A 14082-nucleotide genomic window follows, 5' to 3' on the forward strand; every position below is an offset into this window, starting at 1 on the left:
TGGTTCAGCAGTTTTTAAGAAGAAGTTGAAAATGTAAATTGTTTACGACGCATGACGGACGACGGACGACGCACGACGCCGGACAAAAGGCGATTGCAATAGGTTCGTCTCAGGTGACCTAAAAATCTGTTATTTGTGCAGTTTTTTCTATTTTTTTCTTACGTAGAGAGAAAATTGAGGTCAGTTTCAAATTCCTATAAAAGCCTATTTTTGCTTCAAACTTTCGGTTAAGCCACAAAATTTTAACAATCATATAAAACAACACTTTTAGTGTATAATATCAGAATAAGACTATTGGGATTTCTGGAGAGTTTAATTTGTCAGCACTACAAAATTTAGTTTTATTGTAAAAACATAATACATGTGTACCCGTTAATTTAAGTGGCCTTTCTTCCCACCATACCTGTCCAGGCCTCCTTTAAGTTAAAAGAAAGAAAAAAATGATCTCAAGACCCTTTAAGATAAACTGATTTTGTTTCAAGATTGCATCAATACAGTGCATGAAGTCCTTTGTCTTTGTTATCTTATTGAAGAACAAAATGTGTGAAAAAATGGGGTGAAAACATCCGCATTACAGCATATCTATAAACATTATAATCTCTAGTACATGTAGTTGGTACCAATGTGAAAAAATGGGGTGAAAACATCCGCATTACAGCATAGCTATAAACATTATAAACTCTAATACATGCAGTTGGTATGAATGTGACTGCACGCACTGTGAGATCTACATGTATATATAACACTTATTTGAGTATAGATTTAGCCTAGTTTGTACCTACACTGGTACCAGGTCACAAATACTGGTCAATATTGACAATTAAATGTCTATCGTGTTTAAATCTTTGTCTAAAGCAAACATCTAGAAACATTATCTAAAGTTAAAATCACTAGATTATAGTATTAACCTACAAGTATATCAATAAATACACAACATCTAACAACTGACATAAAAAACTTGATTCTGAATTCAATGGAACCAGCTGAATTCCTGTATCAATAACAAAACTTGACAATCTATATGTAAGTAGAACCAGTAATACTATCTATTCTCCACAGAGATTTTACTGAAGGACAATCAGACAAATTATATATAATTTACAAAAGGCGGCCTCAGGATTTCACCTACGTATACAGGGTATATGTGAAACAGGAGAGGAAGATTGTCACAACCAGACAGACACTCAAACCCAGGACCTCCTAACACCAGACAGATTTTCTACCAGACCAGCTAGCACTCAAACCCAGGACCTCCTAACACCAGACAGATTTTCTACCAAAACAGCACTCAAACCCAGGACCTCCTAACACCAGACAGATTTTCTACCAGACCAGCTAGCACTCAAACCCAGGACCTCCTAACACCAGACAGATTTTCTACCAGACCAGCACTCAAACCCAGGACCCCCTAACACAAGACAGATTTTCTATCATATCAATATTTTCTGTAATAAGCATGGTAGATGAAGGTCAACATGATCAAGATGTGGTCTGACCAGAGAAACTTGGCACAAATTCTCAACCCAAGTTGCCCATAACCCGGTAACATACATATGAACCCTGGGTTGGTAATTTGTACCATTATTCCTATGGGTCTGACTATAATACGGTTATACATTAGCTTTATTCTTCCTTTTATTACACCGTAAATATTATACTAGACATTATTTACTGATTTGGGTTAAACCCTAATATTGTTATATGTATATATTTGCTCTAGTTTCGGGTTACAAAGAGCTATTGGTATTATTCTATATATACTGGCAGTAGATACCAAATTATCTGATAAATTACTCTTTCTTTATTATTTAAAGTCCCGAAGAAAGAAATCAATACAGTGTAACATTTATTTGTGTCAAAAACGTCTTGGACAACGCAATTATTCCCTACTAATTCAGCATATCAAACATTACAACATGAAACAGCTGTCTCCAATTTCGCATACCCTAGCTATCTATTACTGGCCATGGTATTCTTTGTCCATGTTGATGGCTAATTTTACCTTTGCTGGTAAAGCTTATGAAGTAAAGCTATATCCTTAACAATTATTGTTGTAAACGTATATTATCGCTAGAGTTTGATATAACTGGTAAGCAATAAAGTCATAACTTATCACAATATCAATAAGTAAATATATACTGTTTGATGTGTTTTACAAATTAAGCAGTAAGACAGTAAATGTCATGAATTTAATTAGTCATTACTTAGTATAAATTGATAAAACATCAAAACACTGTACATCTTTCCATAAATATGAATGTACTCAAATAATCTCCCCTCCCCTAATTCACCAATTCATCAAACTAAACCCAGCTTCTACTTTGATTCAAAGATTGTGTTGGGTGCCATAGGTTTATTACAGGTTCAATATGGCACTAAGCTCACCTTCATGTTTTGCTTCCTACATTATGAGAGGTTATCAAAATGACACTGATCCCATGGCATTGCGTTTACAGACCTATGAATGAAGTTTTCAATGGCAGTTATTATGTAGCACTTGTATCTTACCTTATTCATGAAAAGGCCTACAGAATGGTAAAAATCCCATCATACAATTAGTACATGCATATCACTTCTGATCCATAACACATCAGCTAAAATTGATGTGATATTAATATTGTCCAATATGTTCCTGGTCTATATTCCAGGTGTGTGTGATAGTGACACCTACATGCTCAGGTATGCAGCGTCCGCCTCCTATACTGAGGGAGTCAGACCTGTTATGATATAGTATATACCATTATGGATGAAATGTTTACTATTATTCACCAATGTTCCGGTAGAGTGCCTATACTTAGATAATAGACCTACATATGGTCACTGTTTTATGCTTTGATGTCTAAAATCCAAATCATCCAATGGTAACGAAATTAACTCCCTGCATGACAACCGCAAACATCCACACAACAAATCAAGCACCATTCCATAACAGGAATGCCTCCTTGCATCCCTCTAACATCACAAATCAGCACAGCCATTAATGATGAGGACTGGTCAATATTGGATGTAGAGGGGTAGTAAGGTCTTCTTCCTGTGTCTTGCTACCGAATCTCACTTCAACTTAATTACCTGGGGCATGAAATATTAACGCCAATATCTGCCATTTCTCCCACTGCCTAGCCCTACCCCAGTCTGTCAATGCAAGGCTGGCATAATACGCTCTGATCTCACTCGCTAATAAAGCAATACACATACGTTAAAACAACAGCATTATCAACAACAGTTCACACGCTAATTAAATTCAATACAATACAGGTGGATATGTCCGAGTACCTAGCAAACAATCTTGTATTGTGTATACAAATGTACACACATACATACAGGATCTAAATGACAGTGATTTCATGGCTTCATAAAGATAATTTCATCAACCTAGCACTAAACGAATTCGATATAATTTTCACTACATCTTAAACCCAAGAATGTGCGAAAATATTTTGAAATGATTTCGTTTCTGTTTCTCAATCTGTAAGAAAGAAGTAATTAAGAAATATCTAGTGTCTATGTAAATATATTCAATTGTGTTAAATTTTTAAAAATGGATAACGGTGGGCTGTAATTACAGTATTTGGATTAAATGCCATCACCAGTATAGTGCATTTTAACATTGACCAATGGCCTTAAGTCCAAAAGCTCTCTCACAAGATCACCAGTCGGGTGTAACAGTGTTGTACATTCAGGACGCGTGGCCATCCTGTTAGCCTGCCAAACTTTATTGATCAGTTGGAGGACAAAGGCCCACCAAAGTCGAAGACAAGTCATTCTTTTTTTGTTTTTACCCAAAGACGTTGACAATGTCTAAACAACCAGTAAGTGTACCTAGAAACCCAAGAACTATATGGACCAGTGTGTCATGTTCTGAGGAGCTGAAATACCTGAGTAACTTGAGCTAGACAACCCACGGTCATGGCAAATACTGTGTAATATCCTATACCATTATATAAAATTGTAAAAAAACTAAATATGTTATCCAAATTATTTAATTCCTGGAAAATGTAAGAGAGTCACTCAAGTGTATTGCAGATATACTTAACTAGAAAATGTTTGTAAGACATAAATGCCCCCGCTGCTACTTGACACCCTGAAACACAGTTTGGTGAGGATCGCATGAACAGTTCCTGAGATTAGCTATAGCTTGTTACCAGTACATTGCACCGGGACGGGGCGGAAAGGATATGGGACAGACATGGGTAACACTAAATGCCCTCACCCCCATTTCATGGCAGGGGAATAAAAATCAAGATATATGTACATAACTTTAGATTCACCTTTTCAAAAGAAATATTATCCCTTGTATTGACAATTAACTGCTACCTAATGAATATTTCAACTCATGTTCTCAGCATTTAGTGTGTGATTTTGTAGGTGAACAAATACATGTACTACATCTGTTTTTACAAATACTTTGGTTTGACATACCTGGACGAACCGACCAGGGTGTAACAGGACACTTATCTGAATCTAGATACAGAATACTGAATGTACATGTTTCTCGCTGTACTATGGACACAAGGCTAAAACTTCATACATAATTCATGTCAACATAAAGGCATTCACAACAGTAGCAACGTGTGATCAGACCCGTACAGAATAATCTAACATAATGTACAACAGGAGATGCTATACTTGTACAATTGTTCTATCTTTTCTTAAGAAAATTGCTTGCAGGTTTGTCCCCAATACGGAAGTTCTATTTGTTATAAAGCATATTTTATATATAGAAACAAGCATTAGATATAGTTATTTATATAGTTTCTTTAATTTATGCTTGCTGTACAACTAGGAACTTCTGCTAAAGACATGCCTATGTCACTATAGGTAATAATCTCATAATAGGTCTATATAGCAATGTTCAACTAGAGTTTAAATCATCAGGTGGTCATGAAATCTTAAGTCACACGTCTCATGCTGACATAACACACTTCTGTATCATTGAAGTATATATATATATATATATATTAATACTGACTTGAATTACCTTCTGTATATCACATCTCATGCTGACATAACATACCCACTGTTATCACACACGTCTCATGCTGACATAACATACCCAATGTTATCACACACATCTAATGCTGACATAACATACCAACTGTTATCACATACGCCTCATGCTGACATAACATACCCACTGTTATCACACACGTCTAATGCTGACATAACATACCCACTGTTATCACATACGCCTCATGCTGACATAACATACCCACTGTTATCACATACGCCTCATGCTGACATAACATACCCACTGTTATCACACACATCTAATGCTGACATAACATACCCACTGTTATCACATACGCCTCATGCTGACATAACATACCCACTGTTATCACACACGTCTCATGCTGACATAACATACCAACTGTTATCACATACGCCTCATGCTGACATAACATACCCACTGTTATCACACACGTCTAATGCTGACATAACATACCCGCTGTTATCACATACGCCTCATGCTGACATAACATACCCACTGTTATCACATACGCCTCATGCTGACATAACATGCCCACTGTTATCACACACATCTAATGCTGACATAACATACCCACTATTATCACATACGCCTCATGCTGACATAACATACCCACTGTTATCACACACGTCTCATGCTGACATAACATACCAACTGTTATCACACACATCTAATGCTGACATAACATACCCACTGTTATCACATACGCCTCATGCTGACATAGCATACCCACTGTTATCACACACGTCTCATACTGACATAACATACCCACTGTTATCACACACGTCTCATGCTGACATAACATACCCACTGTTATCACACACGTCTCATACTGACATAACATACCCACTGTTATCACATACGTCTCATACTGACATAACATACCCACTGTTATCACACACATCTAATGCTGACATAACATACCCACTGTTATCACATACGTCTCATACTGACATAGCATACCCACTGTTATCACACATGTCTCATACTGACATAACATACCCACTGTTATCACACACATCTAATACTGACATAACATACCCACTGTTATCACACACGTCTCATACTGACATAACATACCCACTGTTATCACACACGTCTCATGCTGACATAACATACCCACTGTTATCACACACCTCTAATACTGACATAACATACCCACTGTTATCACACATGTCTCATACTGACATAACATACCCACTGTTATCACACACATCTAATACTGACATAACATACCCACTGTTATCACACACATCTCATACTGACATAACATACCCACTGTTATCACATACGTCTCATACTGACATAACATACCCACTGTTATCACACACATCTAATACTGACATAACATACCCACTGTTATCACACATGTCTAATACTGACATAACATACCCACTGTTATCACACACGTCTAATACTGACATAACATACCCACTGTTATCACACACGTATCATGCTGACATAACATACCCACTGTTATCACACAAGTCTCATACTGACATAACATACCCACTGTTATCACCCACATCTCATACTGACATAACATACCCACTGTTATCACACACATCTAATACTGACATAACATACCCACTGCTATCACACACGTATCATGCTGACATAACATACCCACTGTTATCACACACATCTCATGCTGACATAACATACCCACTGTTATCACACAAGTCTCATACTGACATAACATACCCACTGTTATCACACACATCTCATGCTGACATAACATACCCACTGTTATCACATACGTCTCATACTGACATAACATACCCACTGTTATCACACACGTATCATGCTGACATAACATACCCACTGTTATCACACATGTCTCATACTGACATAACATACCCACTGTTATCACACACGTCTTATACTGACATAACATACCCACTGTTATCACACACGTCTAATACTGACATAACATACCCACTGTTATCACCCACATCTCATACTGACATAACATACCCACTGTTATCACACACATCTAATACTGACATAACATACCCACTGTTATCACACACGTCTAATACTGACATAACATACCCACTGTTATCACATACGTCTCATACTGACATAACATACCCACTGTTATCACATACGTCTCATACTGACATAACATACCCACTGTTATCACACACATCTAATGCTGACATAACATACCCACTGTTATCACACACGTCTCATACTGACATAACATACCCACTGTTATCACACACATCTAATGCTGACATAACATACCCACTGTTATCACACACGTCTAATACTGACATAACATACCCACTGTTATCACACAAGTCTCATACTGACATAACATACCCACTGTTATCACACACATCTAATACTGACATAACATACCCACTGTTATCACACACGTCTCATGCTGACATAACATACCCACTGTTATCACACACATCTAATGCTGACATAACATACCCACTGTTATCACACACGTCTAATACTGACATAACATACCCACTGTTATCACACACATCTAATGCTGACATAACATACCCACTGTTATCACACACGTATCATGCTGACATAACATACCCACTGTTATCACACAAGTCTCATACTGACATATATAACATACCCACTGTTATCACACACGTATCATACTGACATAACATACCCACTGTTATCACACACGTATCATACTGACATAACATACCCACTGTTATCACACACGTCTAATGCTGACATAACATACCCACTGTTATCACACACATCTAATACTGACATAACATACCCACTGTTATCACACACGTATCATGCTGACATAACATACCCACTGTTATCACATACGTCTCATACTGACATAACATACCCACTGTTATCACACACATCTAATACTGACATAACATACCCACTGTTATCACACACGTCTCATACTGACATAACATACCCACTGTTATCACACACATCTAATACTGACATAACATACCCACTGTTATCACACACGTCTCATACTGACATAACATACCAACTGTTATCACACACATCTAATAATGACATAACATACCCACTATTATCACACACGTCTCATACTGACATAGCATACCCACTGTTATCACACACGTCTCATACTGACATAACATACCCACTGTTATCACACACGTCTCATGCTGACATAACATACCCACTGTTATCACATACGTCTCATACTGACATAACATACCCACTGTTATCACATACGTCTCATACTGACATAACATACCCACTGTTATCACACACGTCTCATACTGACATAACATACCCACTGTTATCACACATCTCATACTGATATAACATATGATACCAACTGTTATCACACATGTCTCATGCTGACATAACATACCCACTGTTATCACCCACATCTCATACTGACATAACATACCCACATACACACGTCTAATGTGACATATAGGATACACTGTATATATATATTTTTTTTATTTACCTTTTCTCTTCTCTGTTATACTTTCTCTTCAATAAATTATCTTCTCTATTATAAAGCAAAACTTTCCTCTCAATTATGATCTTTCTTTTCCTCCATTAACTGATAATAAACATATAACATTTAATATATATATCGTTACATAATTAGAAATTAGTGTTGGGAATCGGTTGGGAAATCATAATCGATAATCAGTTGAAGACAACTTACTAATTATCGATTATGTAATCGGTTGGGACGGTTGCTAAATAGTCCAACATAAGTTACAACTTACATGAATGAAAGTTACAACAGTGAACAGTCATTCTTTCTGTCAACATTCGCTAAAAATGCATAGTAGAAAAACAACTGAGCTATGTTTCAGACTCAATTCAGAGAACCCGGAGCAAAAGTGAAATTGACTTCAATTCGCGGAACACCGATTGTAAAACAAAACTAGTTTTGTGCACTTAGTCTAACCTTTGTTGGCATATGACCGCCTGCACAGTTTGCATATCGCCTTCGTCATATCCAGATTTTCTTTGGTTGGCCCCCCTTCTCTTATTTTATAGAACCCGAAATGGGTCCAAACCCGCGACCGGGATTTGCCACCTGGATAGGGATAGATTGGGGCAACCGCGTCCATTTTATTTTACAGCGGAAGTACCTTCGGAAGGTTACACGTTCAGAACATTTTTGTTACTTTCGTTTTCAATGTACCAAATCTACCGCCGATGGACCAAAACCAACTACGTTACAACCGTTTCATAATAAGGAAATCACAATCGTTTTCAATTAAGAAAAACAGTTCTAAAACTATTAATAACGTATTTCTTTTTGGGATATGATGTGTTATATTCACTTGATAATAATAGTACATGTAGTTATGTATGAGTTATACCTCCCGTCCTATATAATCGATTGTTAGCTTTCATAATCGATAGTCGCTACCAGGACAAGAAACAATCAATTATCGATTATAATCGATAATCGTCCCAACACTATTAGAAATACAACTATACCACTAAGATTATTTATAATATTTATGATAACGGAAGTACGGAAAGGACCTGTATAGGCTTAGCCTGTTGTCCAATCCCTTTTTATATCTAAATTCTATCTCTATTTTGAAATATTGTATGTAAATTAATTCAAATGCTTGATTGAATGAAATATTTTTAAATGAAATACACTGTATATACCATTACCACGTCTCTATTTTACCTTATTTATGAGCAAACTATAGAAGTCCTATACCTGAATAATTTTGTGCTCATGCAAATATTCTGTTGCTGATATTGATCAGAAGGACTTAATCCTTGAGTTGATGTATAACAGCCAATGATCAATACAATATCCTCCTTACGAATCTTCCTGTCACAGGAGTGTTGTTATTGTATTTGGCATGGATTATATACACTGAGGTGTACTCTGAAGGGTTCTGATGACAAGCTGTAACTATAAGTGCTATTCTTTTTGTCCCTGTCACAGTCTCCCTTCATCATGTCCAACATTCAAGCCCCCATTTTCAATCAACAATTAAGAGGGTCAGAGGAAGTTCAGAGTGATGCCATACTGATGGAGGGGAAGACAATATTGACAGTTAATTGTAAAAAAAAAATAATCTAAAAGTGGACATCACATTGTTATTGTAATGGAAAATAAAATTTAATGCTGTCATGACCATAATGATATATAACCACAGCTAGGAGTTTAATTGTATAGTTACTTTAAATTGTGAAAAGTGTACATATTTGTTATAAATCATATAATTATACTTGCTTATACGTTTAGTTGTGTATTAATTACATGTGTGAGACTGAATCATTAATTTGTTGTATGTTATTTCATACATTGTACAAACATATATACCTGTCATTTTTTCATGTTTAACCAGAGACATATATACAGAGAGATTGGCAGCTCTCTATTTGCCCTTGTGTTTACATAGTGGTCCCTGACCTTCCCACAATCCTTTGCGGTCGCTCGGTTCAGTCTTCACTAGACGCCATATTGGAGAAAACTTGAAAACCAGACACATAATTATCGATAATTTCTATTTGAAATCATCACCAAGATCCAATTATGTGCTTTAATTCTATTAATATCAAAGTGCAGAAGTGTCATCAATATGAAATATATCACAATTTGCTGTTCAAGTGTTTGTATTTTGAGTATGAAAGTCAAGCACAACGCAGGAAAGATCGGCGGGAATCTCCAATTTTCGAAAAGTCCCTATGGGGTTTTCGAGAATACGGATAAATGACAACAATGTGTATGATAATCAAGACCACATTCCATAAGTATGATAGTTTTTGGTTAATGTGGTAACTTTTGTAGTGGCCTAGATAAAACAATGTGCTTTTTTTGTGCGTTTAAAATTGACGATGTTTTGGTCGGACGTAATGGCTGCTTAATTACAAAACTTGGACATGTCGAATAGGACCCAATGGATTTTAGAAAATACGGATAAATGGCAACAATGTGCATGATCAATAAGACTATATCCCATAAGTATGATAGTTTTTGGTTAATGTGGTAACTTTTGTAGTGGCCTAGATAAAACAATGTGCTTTTTTTGTGCGTTTAAAATTGACGATGTTTTGGTATGACGTAATGGCGGCTTAATTACAAACTTGGACATGTCGAATAGGACCCAATGGATTTTCGAAAATACGGATAAATGACAACAATATGCATGATCAATAAGACTATATCCCATAAGTTTGATAGTTTTTGGTTAATGTGGTAACTTTTGAAGTGGCCTAAATAAAACGATGTGCTTTTTGTGTGCGTTTAAAATTGACGATGTTTTGGTCTGACGTAATGGCGGCTTAATTACAAACTTGGACATGTCGAATAGGACCCAATGGATTTTCGAAAATACGGATAAATGACAACAATGTGCATGATCAATAAGACTATATCCCATAAGTATGATAGTTTTTGGTTAATGTGGTAACTTTTGAAGTGGCCTAAATAAAACGATGTGCTTTTTGTGTGCGTTTAAAATTGACGATGTTTTGGTCTGACGTAATGGCGGCTTAATTACAAACTTGGACATGTCGAATAGGACCCAATGGATTTTCGAAAATACGGATAAATGACAACAATATGCATGATCAATAAGACTACATCCCATAAGTTTGATAGTTTTTGGTTAATGTGGTAACTTTTGTAGTGGCCAAAATAAAACGATGTGCTTTCTGTGTGTATTTAAAATGACGATGTTTTGGTCTGACGTAATGGCGGATTAACCAGAACATGTCGAATAAGTTCCAATACTACGATACACACATGCGCATAGCCCGATTTACCTGCGCTCGCGTGTGTTTGATAGGAGACAGGACGCTCTCGATAAGGGATATGCTTGAGTGGTCACGAATAAAGGGAGCCACTATGTGTACGGGGAAATAGCGATGTTACTAATCTCTCTGTATATATGTCTCTGGTTTAACCTTAAAAATTTTACATTAATATTCCACTAATTGTTTTAAATTAACAGTAATCACGTGTAAAACAAACGGATAAAAAGATCGATACCATTTTAATAGGTTAAGCTGTCGATAAGTCAACACATATCACAATGGCGTGATATAAGCCATAATGCTAACAGAAGCTAATCCCCGGTATGACGTTTTGTCGATCCATGCTTTCATTTTCGTCCGTTACCTGAACAGGTAACTACTGTAAACACATACACAATTTCAAACTAGGACGTAAATTACAAATGTCAGTGGCAGAGTGATAAATAAGAATTGTATCAGCGGTAACTTACATATATGGCTGCCTTATCAGACGAAAACCCGGTCCATTCGAGTCTTGTTTATTCTTGCCGCCTGGTATCCGCCATGTTGTAAACAACAACTAACCTCGACATGGCTATAGTAACTCGGTCACGTGATCAAGCACCTGCAACTGACAAATGGCGCGAAAATTAAAACTGTTCACATAAATGTGCAGGACTTTGCGCACGTATATCGTTTTCTTTCTGTTGTATTTGTTCATAGTTTTCAGAACAAATACAATATTATGCAAAATTTATGTGAGTGTACGAAATAATAAACCGGCACTTATTAAAATTGTGTCTAAGCAGAGACGTATATATCAGCCTGATATTTATACGTCTCTGGTCTAAGTTAGGGTGAATTCACTTTCGACGATTCTTTCGAAAAATGTTGATTGATATAGGTTTTGGGAAATGAATAAATTATAACGTAGAAGTATGTACCAAAAACTGAAGGTTTCTAGTGTATTATCGGCCTTTTAAAAATCTGATATGTGCTGTAGTCAGAAACCTTCTGATTAGAGGGCTGAATTGTCGCTGAACTTTAACCACTTTAACCAACCAGGGCAGCTTATCATACCACTAAGTAACATGATGATTTCAATTTCCCTATTACGATATTACAATTTCTAATATCCCTGCTATCATTACATACAGAGTTTACATTCACGAATATCACAGTTGATGCGTGGACATTAGTGGCTTATCAATTAATTATCATTCAACTTAATGTAGACTCCCGATTGAATACGTCACGAGGTTTCGAGAGAAAGATTAGTGAAGACAATGTTTATTGAAACGATGTAACGAAAAAAATGTCACTGTCCTTGCCCTCTTCTTATTTGAGAAGAAAACATTAACCTAACATTTAACCTAGATACAGGCAATACTTGTTTCTGGAACACCTGTCTCGTTCAGTGTTCCATTGCAGATTTTTTACAAGTTGGTGTTATCTTGTTGTTTTGACCACAGGGACCTGATAATTTGTTAAGTCTATGTGTAGCTGGACCTTCCCTAGTGTAAATAGTTCATTTTCAGTTGTTGTTGTTGTTGTTCGGGGAGGTGGGCTAGATTAGAATTCGGTAAAAGTGATACCCCTCGGTGTTCATTATTATAGTCGGGTCTTTTTACCGAATTTCAATTTAGCCCCATTGTAACCAATTCTCGTGTCCCTGTGGTTTTGACAGAATTTCAATCTAGCCCCACTGTAACAAATTCTCGTGTCCCTGTGGTTTTGACAGAATTTCAATCTAGCCCCACTGTAACAAATTCTCGAGTCCCTGTGGTTTTGACAGAATTTCAATCTAGCCCCACTGTAACAAATTCTCGAGTCCCTGTGGTTTTGACAGAATTTCAATCTAGCCCCACTGTAACAAATTCTCGTGTCCCTGTGTTTTTGACAGAATTTCAATCTAGCCCCACTGTAACAAATTCTCGTGTCCCTGTGTTTTTGACGACATTGTTTCACATCTGTTAAAAAAACATGTACTTCATTTAACTTTCTTACACATACAATTTTTTGTCGGAGATGACTCCATACAGACGGAACAGATAAGGATTTAATTGTAAAGCATGTGATCAGAGCTATATAGCCACCAAATTTTAACCATGTCCTTTTTTAAAAATTCTACTTAACATGATTTTTAATGGATTGTTATTTTCAACGGTATAATTATTTAGTATATCAAATGCAAATAATAGATAAAGAGTAGTCAATTTGATTTACCAGGTGGATGATTTTATTATTTACATGGAGATGTGAAAAAAATAAATATAAAAAAAAAATGTATCGTCCCCGGGTGGGCTTGAACCACCAACCTTTCGGTTAACAGCCGAACGCGCTAACCGATTGCGCCACGGAGACGTTATATCTCCTGCAGC

At 36.4% G+C, this 14082-nt stretch overlaps 1 protein-coding gene and 1 non-coding gene across 3 annotated transcripts in view; both read right to left on the bottom strand.

The window, feature by feature from the left end:
* The window catches only part of LOC117330483, a 99116-nt gene extending 86851 nt beyond the window's left edge, over positions 1-12265 (bottom strand). The window contains exon 1 of one of the 2 annotated variants that reach the window (XM_033888781.1): positions 12193-12265. The gene's annotated coding sequence lies outside the window, so the exon portion shown is untranslated. Of the gene's footprint in view, positions 1-2508; positions 2610-12192 lie in introns of those variants that run through there. The other variant, XM_033888782.1, reaches the window with a different exon arrangement.
* A 1726-nt stretch (positions 12266-13991) lies between these two features.
* Trnan-guu lies at positions 13992-14065 on the bottom strand. Its single transcript has one exon. It is a non-coding gene; the product is annotated as a tRNA-Asn (tRNA).
* Positions 14066-14082: the final 17 nt, after the last annotated feature.

Source organism: Pecten maximus, chromosome 7 (assembly GCF_902652985.1).
Source record: "Pecten maximus chromosome 7, xPecMax1.1, whole genome shotgun sequence".
Classification (NCBI taxonomy): Eukaryota; Metazoa; Mollusca; class Bivalvia; order Pectinida; family Pectinidae; genus Pecten; species Pecten maximus.